The following is an 18390-nucleotide window of genomic DNA, read 5'->3' on the forward strand; positions in this document are numbered from 1 at the left end:
CATCAGTCAGTGTCTGGCCAGTCTTTCTAGGACCAGCAACAGGTGGTGCGCATGGTCCTACCACGTTCCAAGATATATGACGACGTCATCCAGATAGGCACTGGCGAATACGCCAATGTACCCGTCCAGGACGCGCACCATCATAGACTGGAAAGTGGCTGGGGCGTCCATGAGCCCAATAGGCATGGCGCAGAACTGGTACCGCCATCGGTCCGGCGCAGTGAACGCCTTTTTAGGACGGTCGGCAGGGCATACCGGCACCTGCCAGTAGCCACGGTGCCAGTAAAAGGCCTCTGGACAGAAACGGCAACACAGCGGATGTTCGTCCCTGTCCTTACTCGTCCTGCTGTCCGCCGTCCGGGACTGCCGTATCCGGTTGCCGGCTCCTCCCTGACCGGACACCTGAGTTGCCGCGGAATATCACCACAGCTCGGTACTTCGGTTCAGGTCGGTCCACTTGTCCCCAGCTGGGCCTGGAGCCCATGCGCGGTCCTTGGTTCCGCTCTCCACTGTAGCAGATCCTGTTCGATTTCGCGGGCGAGAGCCACAAACTCTTGCGGACTCCGCGCGACCGCCGCCCTCATGAAGGGCCGAAACTCTGGTAGCATTAGTTCGTCGACTATAGGTAACGCCGCGCACAGGTCCCTTCCTTTCGCCATTCGCCGGTGAAGGCGCAGCTTCTCGTAAACAAAGCATTCCGCCCCCTCCTCTGTCCTTTGTGGCCGGCAGTAGAAAGCCCTCTGGCATCTCGCGCGCACCTGGTCGTTGTCATAACGGGCCCGATCTGACGTACAAAATCGCCCCATCCTGTGCTGAAATTTCCCGCCATGGACCACCAGTCCTTAACATCTTCACAAGCTGTCCACTTGCCTGCGAGGCCCATTCGGCCGGCTGCACCTTGTATAGTTCTAGATGTCCCTACTCCCGCATAAACTTCCGTCGATCCTCATTGTCGTGACCCGAAAATGTCGGCAACGTGAGTGGCGTACTCGTACTAAATCACTGTTACCACGCCGTCGATGCATCTGTCCCGCGCGGCGAACTGCCTTGCGTCACCAACGTCACTGGTCATCGTGTCCCACACGGTGTATTTCACTGCCTCGCCAATGTCACTCATTATCGTGTCCCGCACGACGACTGTCGACACTTGTTACTTCAAATTCTTTACACTGATCAGCTATGACAAGATAGTTACCATATGATGAGTTAAAATATTTCCAAATATAATAGACGTTGGATACTTAACAAATATTCATTGGTTATCTTTATTGATCAAGAATCAAATTGTAAAACAATTATACAGGTGCACACAGTTGTCCCCATGGCCTGCTATGCACTGTTTATATTTTTTAATTGTGGACCCAGCTGTAAGTTTAAAATTAAATTTTTTGCCACAATTGCAGGAAATAATATCTATGTGAAATGTTTTTCACTGGGCTCTTCAAAATTGAAACATTCCCAGTGATGAGTCCAAACATCAATTAAGTACCTACCTTATCATTCCATTGAATAATAATTTGTAAATTTTCTTTTGGTTTTTGATTTTGTTGCTGAGAGTAATCATCTCTGATTCTGTGCTATGAATATTCCATCCTTAATTAAAACAAAGGTAGAGCTACAGGTTAAGTAGTATATTTAAGTTGATTCTTTAGACATCCACACAAATCATTTGAATATGCACTTGCGTACAAATAAATCTAATCACCCCTTTCAATTTACTGCATTAAATAACTTTACAATGTACACAAAACCAAATTTTTTTTTTATAAGGCATAATTCAATATTTTAAAACATTTTCTGTTTGAAAGCTAATTGATTTTAATTACAATGACACCATCATCATAAATATTATTTTGAATAAAAGACCATATACTTTTTGTAAATTTTAATAGCCATCAAAAAATAATAGCAACTTAAATATGTTATAATTTAAGCATTACTGCATTAATAACACAATATTTTACAACAAGTTTCAAACAATGTGTTTTCTAATGTGGCATTATGAGTTTGATGATCAGAAGTACCTAGGCTACTTAGGTTCAGAATCCGTCCAATTGTATATAAATTTTTACATTTTCTTATGTGACTCATTATAATTTAACACCGTAGCCAAAAAATATTGTATTATTAATTGTTAATGTTTACGTAAGTGTTATTAAAATAACACCATATACACAGTCCAGACTGTTGGTTTGGTTATTTTACACTAGGTAGAGTATATAAAATTTATTTTTTAGTAACAATAAACATAAAACCTATTTAAATATTTGAAATGTTTGAATAGTTTAAAGTGAATATTTGTATATACATAAATAAAAAGAAAATTTATGTTTGTTTGATTGCATAGTTATGATTTTTTTTTTTAAATTTAAAGTTTTATTCCAAGTTTGATGAAAAGTCACCACCAATATAAAATTCCTAAAACCATTCCCACTACCCTCTCCCGCCTGGCTGGGAGTGTATCCCCACAGGCCAGGCACTGGGCAGCCCTCAGTGGCCGGGGCTGGAACTAGTCTGCAGCTGTGGTCCCGGCAATGTCCCCTCTTCCAAGAAGAGTCAGGGTGTTTGTAAACCTCCCACTACTGCTGCTGCTTTCGTCAACCTGCGGGCCATTGCTCTCACTAGACATATATCCGACTCTTGAAAAATATCTTAAAACCTAAAGTAAGAAAATAAACTTCTAAAATTTTGCCCCGTGAATCACTGCTAAAACTTGTTTAGGTCATCAATATTCTAAACATTGTATCACGTCAGTCAAAACAATGTCAATCTAAATCTGTACGCTGTGCTCCACGACAGCAAAGATAAAAGTTTTAAAACTGTCTCAAACAGCCTTACAAACACTTTCTGTTCAAATCACGAATCCGTAATTTTGAAGATTAACAAATTGATCTCTCAATCTGTCTTGGGTGTTCCAGTTCCCTAGTTCGCTAGTTTGTTCTGCTACCAATTTAACACATCATATGTGAGATAGACCTACAGGACATATCCAACATTTCATAGAACAGTTCGAAATAATGAATGAGAGAAACGCTTAATGTTTATTTGCAACTTAATATATTAGTTGTTTGTACAGTTATTTTAAATTTTATCCATTCATGATCTAAAAAATTATCTTGTAAAATTATATAGATTTAATTTATTCTTAACACATATTTAATTTCTTAGGTAATTTAAAACATTTATTCAGTGTATTCATGTGTTACTTATCCTAAATAAGTACACACTTAAAGACAAATAGAGTTGCTTTATAAATACAAACAGTGGGTAAGTTTTTCTGTACCAAATTCAACAAAAAAAATAATCAAAATTTTAATTTTATTACAAGTTCCATTCATACAAATTTAGGAAAAATATCATAAAACATGACTAAAATTTTAACTTTTCACAAAAAAATTTTAAATAAAAAATTGATGATTAAATTTAAAAATCAAAAATAGTATAAAACCAAACTAGGAAATGTCAACCTTGCCTTCACTTTAATTGCATCATAGTACTGACCATGCAATTATAAACCAATTTCACGCATATTTCTGTAATTTTGTACGTGCACTGACCTAGACAAATTATATATCAATGGTACGAATGTTGTACCTTTATAATCAATACATGTTAAAACAAAAAGTCCTTTCAGCAATATACGCAAGGTGATAAAACTCAAGTGTTTAGCGATGATTCAAAATATTGCACTTCATGACAATTTACTCTGAAAATCACTTAGATTGGATGCGAATATCAAAGGTGACTGAAAAATATTTTGAACTCAAACCATAAACAACATTAAAAACCCACGTAGGATCTTCATGCGCACATGTACTGTAGAACTGTAAACCTTTAACCAATATGCACATGCTCACCCATCATGCGGAGTAAAATGCACCATTTTAAATAAACATATCTAATAAATGCATATTCACAGGAGTTACTATCATTTGACATAAAAGAGCACAAAGACTACAACATAGCTTTGGTTGCTGGATAGTAGCGGCTAGTTTTTATATTATAATCTAAATATCAGTTCAAATATTACTAGATGTATGAACTTTTTTTATGAGTAAACATCTTTGCCGTCGGAATATTGCATTTGGTAGAAGTAATTTCATGAAAACGGAACGGAAGTCGATAAACGGAAATGTAACACAAAGATGGTGGACCCACTTGTAGCAACATAAACCCATATATATATACACTTTAGTAAACATCAGGAGACACACATATTGGTGTTTCAAATGAAACTTTATGAAAGTGAAACTACCCAGGAAAATATTTGGTAAACTCAAATAGTCATAGTGAAAAGCACTGTCTATAATTTAATGCAGCTTTTTGGAAATACAAATGCAGTTTTGCACTATTTGTCATAGAAAAAATTCTGAAAATCAAAATATATATAAAAATATTAAGATAAAAATTCACAGAAAACAAGACCGATTGGGGGTGCGGCGTTTGTCCTAAAATCGTTTGTCCTAAAGCGTTTATCCTAATTTCGTTTGTCCTAAAAATTAGGACAAACGACTTTAGGACAAACGACGTTAGGACAAACGACTTTAGGACAAACGACTTTAGGACAAACGAATTTTAGGACAAACGACGGAACAGCTTCAAAATATTTTTACTCTGAGTTTTAGGACAAACGACTTTAGGACAAACGACATTAGGACAAACGACTTTAGGACAAACGACTTTAGGACAAACGACTTTTAGGACAAACGACGGTTCCAGTATCGATAAATCCTTACTCTGAGTTTTAGGACAAACGACTTTAGGACAAACGACATTAGGACAAACGACTTTAGGACAAACGACATTAGGATAAACGACTTTAGGACAAACGACATTAGGACAAACGACTTTAGGACAAACGACATTAGGACAAACGACTTTAGGACAAACGACTTTAGGACAAACGACTTTTAGGACAAATGATTTTAGGACAAACGACATTATGAAAAACCAAGTTAGGACAAATGACTTTAGGACAAAAAACTTTGAGTCAAACTATTTTATTTAAAAACCACAGAGCATGTGAGAACTTACAGTAAAAGAAAACGTTTAAAAAAATAATGTTATATACTGGGGAAATACTTTACATTCTATGTAAAAAAAATTCAGCGTTTACGATCGTTACAATTTTTAGACATCTAGGAATAAACGACTACGGTTTCAACGACCTAAATCTTCTTTTTTTTTTTTTGCCATCTTGGATCCGCCATATTTAAATAGAGCGCCCCACTCATTATGATGAAATTTTCGTCATGACCGCCATATTGAATTTTTCTGTTTCACTGGGGGCCGCCATCTTGGATGCCGTCGACTTTGTTTCTGTTCTTTGTTCCTAGATAGCGCCAGCAACGCTCTTGATTTTTTTGTTCTTCTGGAGGCTGCCATCTTGGATACCGTTGACTTTGTTTCTGCTGTTTGTTCCTAGAGAGCGCCAGCCTAGCTCTTTATTTTATTTATTTTTTGTTCTTCTGGAGGTCACCATCTTGGATACCAAGGAAATTATTTCTGCTTTTTATACATAGAGAGCGCCAGCGTCGCTCTGATTCATCACATAAGGTCGATGTTCCATTACCTACCATAGCTATTATGGTCCTTATCGACATATTAAATTTAAATTTTTTAACAGAATACATCGGAAGCGCTGTGATTCGAACCATTGCAGCTCTGATCTCTAGATTGGAAAACATACGCTTTTAACCGCAAGGCCATCGAGACATTTACCAAACTGAGAATAAAATAAGGTATATATAAAAATAACATGCATATTCGGACTTGTAATTTTTTTGATTTGAAGTAATAATAGCACCACCTGTTCGAGACAGAACCACCATCATGTATTAAGACGTAACTGTAACATGTATCGTTACGGTCACAATCTTGAATATCTGTAATTGTTTTGTTAGAAAATCGGGAAAAAATTTAAAAATCATTAAAAATTAATCAATCAAATTAAATAATAAAAATCTTAAAAAAACACCGTTGTAATTTTCGTTACGGTCACTATCTTGAAAATACATAATTTAAATGCTAGAGATTCGAAAAAAAAATTACTTATTAGAATACTGATTAATTAGTTCGATTCCTGTCCTTGATTCGAAACTATTAGAGCAAAAAAAAAACAGATCCTTCCTCCACGAAGCCACCTACAGACTGATCTCCGCCACCAATAGCAAGGTATATATATCGTCATCTGGTATGAGGACATGTCCGCCATCTTGTCTTCATCCGCTGGAGACCACCATATTGTTTTCGTCTGCTAGAGTGTGCTGATACCATATTAGTATAATATTCTGTTCACCATAACTTTGTCCTCAACTGTTGGCATTGAACTTTGACTTTGACCTTGAAATTTGACCTTAACAGTGAAATTTTACTTTGACCTTGAAATATGATTTTACCTTGACGACCATCATGGATCCGCCATTTCTCGTTCAGTACATGCTACCAGGAGCTACAATATGCTAGAGGTCATTGCCACCATCTTGTTTTCGTCTGCTGGAGGACACCATCTTGTGCGTGTACTCGTCTTATAGAGTACATTACCATCATACTTGTCTAAGTTTTACCCGCTAGAGTGCAGTAATCATTTATTATTACTGAAGTGCCTGCCATCTTGAAATTTGGGCGCCATCTTGGAATCGTATAATTATTTATCTAGAAATTCTGGATAAAATTACAAAATTCATCAAAAAATTCACTCATTAAAGTAATGATTGATTATATCAATTCCTGTTCTTGGTTAGATCCTTGGATGATGCAAAAAAATAATTTTATGGAAAAAATAATTATTATAATATATTATTATCAAAGACCTAAAAGATACTTAAAATCATTTATTACCATCATCCTTTAAACCATTACGAGCGCCATTTTAGATATTTGTTTTTATTGACTTATTAGTTCGGGAAAAATTCCAAAATTCACCGAAAAAATCACACATTATTTTACATATTGAATCGAAACTTTCTTCAATCTATGAACGAAGCTGAAAATAAATTAAATTTAAATACCAGAAAAATGTCAGCTTCGAGAAATAAAACACCGCAAGTTCTTTTACAAACATAATATTTATTACATAATTTCTATCCTACTAAAGGATGACTTGCGAAAGCCAGCAATCTTATAAACATTTAGCCCTGCATAGACATGAAACGACTAATTCTTAGCTCCAACAGCTCCAACTCCTCCAAATGCTCTAACAAATCCAACAGCTCCAGAGGCTCCAAATGCTCCAAATGCTCCAACAGCTTCAAATGCTACAAAGGCTCCAAATGCACCAAATGCTCCAAATGCTCCAACAGCTCCAAATGCTCCAAATGCTCCAAATGCTCCAACAGCTCCAAATGCTCCAAATTCTCCAAATGCTACAAATGCTCCAACAGCTCTAACAGCTCCAAATACTCCAACTGATTTCAATTACTTTTTTTATCGAACTTGACATGATTACATGCATGACTTTATTAATATACATTTTGGATGTCAGTGGTGACTTTTTTACACCTTTTAGTTATAAATTTATTTAGGTGAGCTTTCGAGAAATGATAAAGTACATTTTTAAATAATCTTAATTTTTCTTCAAGTTTATACACATGCAATTAATGGAAACCATTATTTTATGTAGCTAGCTTCCCTCAGTTCTTTAAGTATGAGGGATATTTCTTTGATGCTCGAATAGTTTCCTGCACAAAGCGAACCATGTAGAAGCCTTAGCCTGTCAACCAATATGTTAGGATCTTCCCATGAGGTATAATCAATCTCTCTGCTACGTTCATCTTCCTTGTATGTTTATAATAAAAATGATTATCCCTGGTGTCTTCTGTTTCAACACCAACCACAAGGTCACTTTCGTCATCGAACCAGTGATTATCACAAGCTTGATTAGGATAATTTATTTTGTGCCGGAAATTAGGCATTTCCTCACCTTTCTTTATTTTTCTATAATTTTAAACTTTTTTTGGAAATCTTATTTTTTTTAATTTATCTGGTTGTTAAGGGGGTGATTTACTCTTTGTTAGGCCGGTGTACGCCACGTGTTTAAACTTTGTGCCAGTGGACCGAAGACCCCTTTCCCAGGGGGCCTATCTGATATTTTGCTGTCAAATGTGGACGTGGGCAGCCCAGTTGAAATTTCTCTCGCCTGCAGTCACGTCCCGAGTTTGTAATTTTATTTCTCTTCATGACAAAAATTGCATAGAGTGGCTTCTGGGCTGCAAGCTGCTATTTCTTAGAGGCCTGCTGAGAATAGCAAGTCTCGTCACGAATGAGTCTCCAGTGGACCTGTGTTCCCACCTTAGTGGCTATTTCTGTCCCCCCTTCCTCTCACTCTACCTCACATTTGTTCTGAGAAATCAAGTCGGGAGCAGTGACCTGTCGTGAACTTAGCCAAGACGATGGGCTAATTCAAGGACTTTCTCCCTGGTCTTACAGAGACGTCCACGACATCTAGCGGCAGAAAAAGTAACCGCTGGCCTGGTCGCCAGCATGTAAAGCACACCCTCGTGACACCTGGTGGCAAGTCAACTCACCACCTCAATTAGTTCCCCTTTACACCGCTAGAAAGCAGCACCGCGGCGCCATAAGGCACTATGATTCTTCTCGCGGCTAGTAGAAGTCGATTGTTTGTTGCCTTCTGTACTTGCCAGTAGAGAGTGCGCATGTCTGTGTTCTTGTCACGACCGCCTCGGACTCCTTCGCATGTTTGCGGCCATGAGCCCAACCTACCCCTTCTTTTTTCCTAGGGCCGACCACCCGATTTCATTAGTAGCTATGACCGTCATCGCCAGGACTCAGTAATCTGACCTCGGCTGCTGACCACGTGTTCTCGGCGTCCTCTGCACTAAGAGGATTTTCGCGGGAACGGCGATTTTCGGTTGCATAAAAGATGTAGTCAGTTGCTGAAGCGATGTGATACCATTTGTACAGTAGCCAGGCAAATGTAGTTTTTAGAAAAAGTCATGTGTAGTTAAAATTTTTATTTTTTTTATTCTTTAAAAATTTGTTTTCCTAACGCACATCCGCGATTTCTCGGTGCGCGTCATCCTGATGTCGGCGCGAGACACCTCGGAGGCCCTGTTTCCACACACTGTTTGGTGAGTAATCCGTTTTTCCCCCCTCCCCATATTCCCATTTGTTGGCCTTTCGCGCCGAATGTGTATGACTGTCTGGAAGCAGGTCTAATTTATTTGAATTTGACTTGTGTTTCAGACAGGGTCCAAGTTTCTGGGGAGAGAAATTGCTCTCCGCATGATCTTCGGGACCTCCGTCTGATTTCCCCATTTAGAAGAGTTTTTCTCTCGGTCCGACGTCATCCTGGGAAGACCCGGGTGGTATGAGCTATATATATTTTCCGCTTGCATGGAAGGAACTAAATTCATTAAAAAGATACCAGCGAGCAGTGCTTTAAGAACGTAATCCTCAAGAACCTGTAAAATCAAGGAAACTTATATATATGTAATCGTTGGGAGAATCAAATTATGGTGCTATACTTAAAAATTTTGTTAATGTATTAATTTGTTTGTTAAGGTGTAATATGTATTGTTTTAAATAATGTAGGGGCTCCCCCTTAACTTTGTTAATTACTAAGATCTTTATTATCATGTCGAAATAATGCTAAAACAAAACCTCTTAATGATAAACCAGGAAAACCTATAGACCAAATTATTTATATAGTGTATTTATTTATCATATACCTTCTTCTACATAACGATCCACGAACTCCCAAGTAACTAGAGTGCAGGGAGTGTAAATTTTGTCTTGTTCACTGCCTCGTGTGTCTCCTCTGGTAATTAACTTTAATTTTCTTAATATTTTGCCCAGCAGTTTCCAAGGTGTTTTTAATTAATTTAAAATAATATATTTTTGGGCACGAGGGGAGTTACAATTTTATTACGTCATTTCCATCGTTTTGATCTCAAGCCACCATCACTGTCTTCGCTCTTGACTGCTTTAGGTGCTTCAGCACAGTACTCAATTATGTCAGCATCACAAGCTTGATCAGGAAATTAATTTTATTACATCGTTTCCATCGTTTTGGTCTCAAGCCACCATCACAGTCTTCGCTCTTGCATGATTTAGGTGCTTCAGCACAGTACTCATTCATGTCAGCCTTAGATTTGTCAGCACAGTCATCGATCATGTCAGCCTCAGATGTATCACCACAATCTTCAATAATGTCAGCTTCAGATGTTTCATCACAGTCTTCGGTCTTGTCAGCTTCAGGTGGTTCTCCATCTTTCACATTTTCATGGAGATGACTAGATATTGATGTAAATATATTTTCATTTCTAATGAGGTTTCTACTTTCTTCGTTTTTTTTTTTTTTTTGAAATTATTGTCTTGATATATATCAGTATTTTTAGCATTAGCTTTTTTACATTCTTCATAATCATTATTGTCGTCTAATATTCTGCCTTCGTTCCTGTTCCACGATGTTGGAGCACAGTCTTCGTTATCTTTATTCATCTAAGTTGTACAGTTCTTGCAATGTCTATCCAAGTAATATCTTCAACCAAAGGATTTATGACACTGACTGCAATTATATGGTTTTTGACAAGGACCCAAATTATACTCCTTCTCTCATGTCGTTTAGCATTCTTTCTCAAGGTAAACATCTTGCTGCAGTATCTACAGTGATGTCGTTTTGATACAGCTACAGGCAACGAATCAGGGTACATGTTAGATTCTGCGACTAATGGCAGATGCAAACTAAGAGTTTTAAATTAAAACCATTACTTAAATAGAATTTATTTAATATTTCGTCAGCGAGAGTTAAATTATCTCATGCAAAAGTACTGGTTGTAAGTAGTTATGCTTTTCAACAACAGATGATGCCACGTGTTGCTGCAGGTAAATAATACTTATTTCTTTTATGCGGGATGCGGATGTTCATTAACGATCGCAAAAGAAGGATGGCTTTGCTAGACTCCAAGGAGAAGGAAGTTTGTTCATCCAGTTAGTGTTTCTCAGATTTCTCAGGGCATATTATTATTTGAATGAATAATGATTTTTTTAAATTCCACCTGATAAAAATATTGCAAGTGGTGATTTAGTAGCAGAAATTCACTAATTAAATTTAACCTTGAATATAATGACATGTCTCATTAAAAGTAAAACTCCTTCATGAAGAGATCGGTTTCTCAGAAATAACCAGAAGCACTTGGAGAAACCATAGGAATGATCACAAGCACACGGAAAAAAACCATCAAAATATTGACAATAATAATTAGGAGCACATGGAGAAAACCATCATAATATTGACATGGATAATCGGGAGCACACGGAGAAAACCACCACACATTTTCTTTGATAAATTAAAAAAAAAATTAAACAAAAATTACAAAATATAAAAAAACTGATTCTGCTAGCTTATGTAATTCTCATTATTGAGCAAAGATAGAGTTCTAGTCCAAGCCAGAATCAGTTTTTGTATGTTTTGTAATTTTTGTTTAATTTTATTAATTTTTTTTTGTAATTTATGAAAGAAAATGTGTGGTGGTTTTCTCTGTGTGCTCCCGATTATCGTTGTCAATATTTTGATGGTGTTCTCCGTGTGCTCCTAATTATTCTTGTCAATATTGTGATGGTTTTTTCCGTGTGCTTGCGATCATTCCTGTGGTTTCTCAAAGGGATTCTGGTTATTTATGAGAAACCTATCTCTCCATGAAGGAGTTTTACTCTTAATGAGACATGTCATTATATTCAAGATTAAATTTAATTAGTGAATTTCTGCTACTAAATCACCACTTGCAATATTTTTATCAGGTGGCATTATAAAAAAAATCATTATTCAGTCAAATAATAATATGCCCTGAGAAATCTGAGAAACACTAACTGGATGAACAAACTTCCTTCTCCTTTGAGTCTAGCAAAGCCATCCTTCTTTTGCGATCGTTAGTGAACATCCGCATCCCGCATAAAAGAAATAAATATTATTTACCTGCAGCAACACGTGGCATCATCTGTTGTTGAAAAGCATAACTACTTACAACCAGTACTTTTGCATGAGATAATTTAACTCTCGCTGACAAAATATTTAAAAAATTCTTTTTAAGTAATGGTTTTAATTTAAAACTCTTAGTTTGCATCTGCCATTAGTCGCAGAATCTAACATGTACCCTGATTCGTTGCCTGTAGCTGTATCAAAACGACATCACTGTAGATACTGCAGCAAGATGTTTACCTTGAGAAAGAATGCTAAACGACATGAGAGAAGGAGTATAATTTGGGTCCTTGTCAAAAACCATATAATTGCAGTCAGTGTCATAAATCCTTTGGTTGAAGATATTACTTGGATAGACATTGCAAGAACTGTACACCTTAGATGAATAAAGATAACGAAGACTGTGCTCCAACATCGTGGAAGAGGAACGAAGGCAGAATATTAGACGACAATAATGATTATGAAGAATGTAAAAAAGCTAATGCTAAAAATACTGATATATATATCAAGACAATAATTTCAAAAAAAACAAACGAAGAAAGTAGAAACCTCATTAGAAAAGAAAATATATTTACATCAATATATAGTCGTCTCCATAAAAATGTGAAAGATGGAGAACCACAGCTGACAAGACCGTAGACTGTGATGAAACATCTGAAGCTGACATTATTGAAGATTGTGGTGACATCTGAGGCTGACATGTTCGATGACTGTGCTGACAAATCTAAGGCTGACATGATTGAGTACTGTGTTGAAGCACCTAAAGCGGTCAAGATCGAAGACTGTGATGGTGGCCTGAGACAAAAACGATGGAAACGTCGTAATAAAATTAATTATCCTGATCAAGCTTGTAATGCTGAAATGAATGAGTACTGTGCTGAAGCACCTAAATAATGCAAGAGCGAAGACTTTAATGGTGGTTTGAGACCAAACGATGGAAACGACGTAATAAAATTAATTTCCTGATCAAGCTTGTGATGCTGACATAATTGAGTACTGTGCTGAAGCACCTAAAGCAGTCAAGAGCGAAGACAGTGATGGTGGCTTGAGATCAAAACGATGGAAATTACGTAATAAAATTGTAACTCCCCTCGTGCCCAAAAATATATTATTTTAAATTAATTAAAAACACCTTGGAAACTGCTGGGCAAAATATTAAGAAAATTAAAGTTAATTACCAGAGGCGACACGAGGCAGTGAACACGACAAAATTTACACTCCCTGCACTCTAGTAACTTGGGAGTTCGTGGATCGTTATGTAGAAGAAGGTATATGATAAATAAATACACTATATAAATAATTTGGTCTATAGGTTTTCCTGGTTTATCATTAAGAGGTTTTGTTTTAGCATTATTTCGACATGATAATAAAGATCTTAGTAATTAACAAAGTTAAGGGGGAGCCCCTACATTATTTAAAACAATACACATTACACCTTAACAAACAAATTATTACATTAAAAAAATTTCAAGTATAGCACCATAATTTGATTCTCCCAACGATTACATATATATAAGTTTCCTTGATTTTACATGTTCTTGAGGATTACTTTCTTAAAGCACTGCTCGCTGGTATCTTTTTAATGAATTTAGTTCCTTCCATGCAAGCGGAAAATATATATAGCTCATACCACCCGGGTCTTCCCAGGATGACGTCGGACCGAGAGAAAAACTCTTCTAAAGGGGGAAATCAGCTGGAGGTCCCGAATATCATGCGGGGAGCAATTTCTCTCCCCAGAAACTTGGACCCTGTCTGAAACACAAGTCAAATTCAAAACGAATTAGACCTGCTTCCAGACAGTCATATACATTCGGCGCGAAAGGCCAACAAACGGGAATATGGGGAGGGGAAAAAAAACGGATTACTCACCAAACAGGGTGTGGAAACAGCGCCTCCGAGGTGTCTCGCGCCGAAATCAGGATGACGTGCACCGAGAAATTGCGGATGCGCGTTAGGAAAACTAATTTTTAAAGAATAAAAAAAATAAAAATTTTAACTACACATGAATTTTTCTAAAAACTACATCTGCCTGGCTACTGTACAAATGGGATCACATCCCTTAAGCAACTGACTACATCATTTATGAAACCGAAAATCGCCGATCCCGCGAAAAGCCTCTTAGCGCAGAGGACGCTGAGAAGATGTGGTTAGCAGCCGAGGTCAGAGTACTGAGTCCTGGCGATGACGGTCATAGCTACTAATGAAATCGGGTGGTCGGCCTTGGAAAAAAGAGGGGGAAGGTTCGGCTCATGGCCGAAAACATGCGAAGGAGTCCGAGGCGGTCGTGACAAGAACACAGACATGCGCACTCTTTACCGGCAAGTACAGAAGGCAACAAACAATCGACTTCTACAGGCCGCGAGAAGAAACATAGTGCCTTATGGCGCCGCGGCGCTGCTTTCTAGCGGTGTAAAGGGGAACTAATTGAGGCGGTGAGTTGACTTGCCACCAGGTGTCACGAGGGTGTGCTCTACATGCTGGCGACCAGGCCAGCGGTTACTCTTTCTGCCGCTAGATGTCGTGGACGTCTCTGTAAGACCAGGGAGAAAGTCCTTGAATTAGCCCATCGTCTTGGCTAAGTTCACGTCAGGTCACTGCTCCCGACTTGATTTCTCAGAACAAATGTGAGGTAGAGTGAGAGGAAGGGGGGACAGAAATAGCCACTAAGGTGGGAACACAAGTCCACTGGAGACCCATTCGTGACGAGACTTGCTATTCTCAGCAGGCCTCTAAGAAGAAGCAGCTTGCAGCCCAGAAGCCACTCTATGCAATTTTTGTCATGAAGAGAAATAAAATTACAAACTCGGGACGTGACTGCAGGCGAGAGAAATTTCAACTGGGCTGCCCACGTCCACATTTGACAGCAAAATATCAGATAGGCCCCCTGGGAAAGGGGTCTTCGGTCCACTGGCACAAAGTTTAAACACGTGGCGTACACCGGCCTAACAAAGAGTAAATCACCCCCTTAACAACCAGCTAAATTAAAAAAAATAAGATTTCCAAAAAAAGTTTAAAATTATAGAAAAATAAAAAAAGGTGACGAAATGCCTAATTTCCGGCACAAAATAAATTATCCTAATCAAGCTTGTGATAATCACTGGTTCGATGACGAAAGTGACCTTGTGGTTGGTGTTGAAACAGAAGACACCAGGGATAATCATTTTTATTATAAACATACAAGGAAGATGAACGTAGCAGAGAGATTGATTATACCTCATGGGAAGATCCTAACATATTGGTTGACAGGCTAAGGCTTCTACATGGTTCGCTTTGTGCAGGAAACTATTCGAGCATCAAAGAAATATCCCTCATACTTAAAGAACTGAGGGAAGCTAGCTACATAAAATAATGGTTTCCATTAATTGCATGTGTATAAACTTGAAGAAAAATTAAGATTTTTTAAAAATGTACTTTATTATTTCTCGAAAGCTCATTTCTAAATAAATTTATAACTAAAAGGTGTAAAAAAGTCACCACTGACATCCAAAATGTATACCTACTAATAAAGTCATGCATAAAATCATGTCAAGTTCGATAAAAAAAAAAGTAATTGAAATCAGTTGGAGCATTTGGAGCTGTTGGTGTAATTGGTGCTGTTGGAGCATTTGAAGCATTTGGAGCTGTTGGAGAATTTGGAGCCTTTGGAGCATTTGGAGCATTTGGAGCTGTTGGAGCATTTGGAGCATTTGGAGCTGTTGGAGCATTTGGAGCATTTGGTGCATTTGGAGCCTTTGTAACATTTGGAGCTGTTGGAGCATTTGGAGAATTTGGAGCTGTTGGAGCAGTTGGAGCTGTTAGAGCATTTGGAGGAGTCGGAGCTGTTGGAGCTAAGAATTAGTCGTTTCATGTCTATGCAGGGCTAAATGTTTATAAGATTGCTGGCTTTCGCAAGTGATCCTTTAGTAGGATAGAAATTATGTAATAAATATTATGTTTGTAAAAGAACTTGCGGTGTTTTATTTCTCGAACCTGACAATTTTCTGGTATTTAAATTAAATTTATTTTCAGCTTCGTTCATAGATCAAAGAAAGTTTCGATTCAATATGTAAAATAATGTGTGATATTTTCGGTGAATTTTGGAATTTTTCCCGAACTAATAAGTCAATAAATACAAATATCTAAAATGGCGGTCGTAATGGTTTAAAGGATGATGGTAATAGTTGATTTTAAGTCTCTTTTAGGACTTTGATAATAATTTATTATAATAATTATTTTTTGCATAAAATTATTTTTTTGCATCATCCAAGGATCGAACCAAGAACAGGAATTGATATAATCAATCATTACTTTAATAAGTGAATTTTTTGTTGAATTTTGGAATATTTCCAGAATTTCTAGCTAAATAATTACACGATTCCAAGATGGCGCCCAAATTTCAAGATGGCAGGCACTTCAATATTAATAAATGATTACTGCACTCTAGCGGGTAAAACCTAGACAAGTATGATGGTAATGTACTCTATAAGACGAGTACACGCACAAGATGGTGTCCTCCAGCAGACGAAAACAAGATGGTGGCAATGACCTCTAGCAGGTGGTAGCTCCTGGTAACATGTATTGAACGCAAAATGGCGGATCCATGATGGTCGTTAAGGTAAAATAAAATTTCAAGGTTCTAGGTCAAATTTCAATGTCAAGGTCAAATTTCAAGGTCAAGGTCAATGTTCAATGCCAACAGTTGAGGACAAAGTTATGGTGAACAGAATATTATACTAACATGGTATCAGCACACTCTATCAGACGAAAACACGATGGTTTTCTCCAGCGGATGAAGACAAGATGGCGGACATGTCGTCATACTAGCTGACAATATATATATATATACCTTGCTATTGGTGGCGGAGATCAATCTGTAGGTGGTTTCTGTGGAGGAAGGATCTGTTTTTTTTTTGCTCTAATAGTTTCGAACCAAGGACAGGAATCTAACTAATTAATTAGTATTCTAATAAGTAATTTTTTTTTCTCGAATCTATAGCATTAAAATTATCTATTTTCAAGATGGCGACCGTAACGAAAAGTGCAACGGTGTTTTTTAAGATTTTTATTATTTAATTCGATTGATTAATTTTTTAATGATTTTTAAATTTTTTACCGATTTTCAAACAAAACAATTACGGATATTCAAGATTGTGACCGTAACGATAATTGTTACAGTTGCGTCCTAATACATGATGGTGGTTCTGTCTCGAACAGGTGGTGCTATTATTACTTCAAATCAAAAAAAATTACAAGTCCGAATATGCATGTTATTTTTATATATACCTACCTTATTTTATTCTCAGTTTGGTAAATGTCTCGATGGCCGTGCGGTTAAAGGCGTATGTTTTTCAACCTAGAGATCAGAGCTGCAATGGTTCGAATCACAGCGCTTCCAATGTATTTTGTTCAAAAATTTAAATTTAATATGTCAATAAGGACCATAATAGCAATGGTAGGTAATGGAACATCGACCTTTGTGATGAATCAGAGCGACACTGGCGCTCTCTATGTATAAAAAGCAGAAATAAAGTCCTTGGTATCCAAGATGGTGACCTCCAGAAGAACAAAAAATAAAATAAAATAAAGAGCTAGGCTGGCGCTCTCTAGGAACAAACAGCAGAAACAAAGTCAACGGTATCCAAGATGGCGGCCTCCAGAAGAACAAAAAAAAAATCAAGAGCGTTGCTGGCGCTATCTAGGAACAAAGAACAGAAACAAAGTCGACGGCATCCAAGATGGCGGCCCCCAGTGGAACAGAAAAATTCAATATGGCGGTCATGACGAAAATTTCATCGTAATGAGTGGGGCGCTCTATTTAAATATGGCGGATCCAAGATGGCAAAAAAAAAAAAAACAGATTTAGGTCGTTGAAACCGTAGTCGTTTATTCCTAGATGTCTAAAAATTGTAACGATCGTAAACGCTGAATTTTTTTTACATAGAATATAAAGTATTTCCCCAGTATATAACATTATTTTTTCAAACGTTTTCTTTTACTGTAAGTTCTCACATGCTCTGTGGTTTTTAAATAAAATAGTTTGACTCAAAGTTTTTTGTCCTAAAGTCATTTGTCCTAACTTGGTTTTTCATAATGTCGTTTGTCCTAAAATCATTTGTCCTAAAAGTCGTTTGTCCTAAAGTCGTTTGTCCTAAAGTCGTTTGTCCTAATGTCGTTTGTCCTAAAGTCGTTTGTCCTAATGTCGTTTGTCCTAAAGTCGTTTGTCCTAATGTCGTTTGTCCTAAAGTCGTTTGTCCTAATGTCGTTTGTCCTAAAGTCATTTGTCCTAAAACTCAGAGTAAGGATTTATCGATACTGGAACCGTCGTTTGTCCTAAAAGTCGTTTGTCCTAAAGTCGTTTGTTCTAAAGTCGTTTGTCCTAATGTCGTTTGTCCTAAAGTCGTTTGTCCTAAAACTCAGAGTAAAAATATTTTGAAGCTGTTCCGTCGTTTGTCCTAAAATTCGTTTGTCCTAAA

General features: G+C 37.3%; 1 protein-coding gene across 16 annotated transcripts in view; it reads right to left on the reverse strand.

The window, feature by feature from the left end:
- Window positions 1-18390, reverse strand: part of LOC134541305 (gastrula zinc finger protein XlCGF57.1-like) — a 531604-nt gene that overhangs the window by 211364 nt on the left and 301850 nt on the right. For 3 of the 16 annotated variants that reach the window (XM_063384653.1, XM_063384651.1, XM_063384658.1), the window contains exon 1: window positions 1494-13864. The exons of 12 other annotated variants lie outside the window; for them this stretch is intronic. The gene's annotated coding sequence lies outside the window, so the exon portion shown is untranslated. Of the gene's footprint in view, window positions 1-1493; window positions 13865-18390 lie in introns of those variants that run through there. One more of the 16 variants, XM_063384644.1, reaches the window with a different exon arrangement.

This window comes from Bacillus rossius, chromosome 18 (assembly GCF_032445375.1).
Source record: "Bacillus rossius redtenbacheri isolate Brsri chromosome 18, Brsri_v3, whole genome shotgun sequence".
NCBI classification, from domain to species: domain Eukaryota; kingdom Metazoa; phylum Arthropoda; class Insecta; order Phasmatodea; family Bacillidae; genus Bacillus; species Bacillus rossius.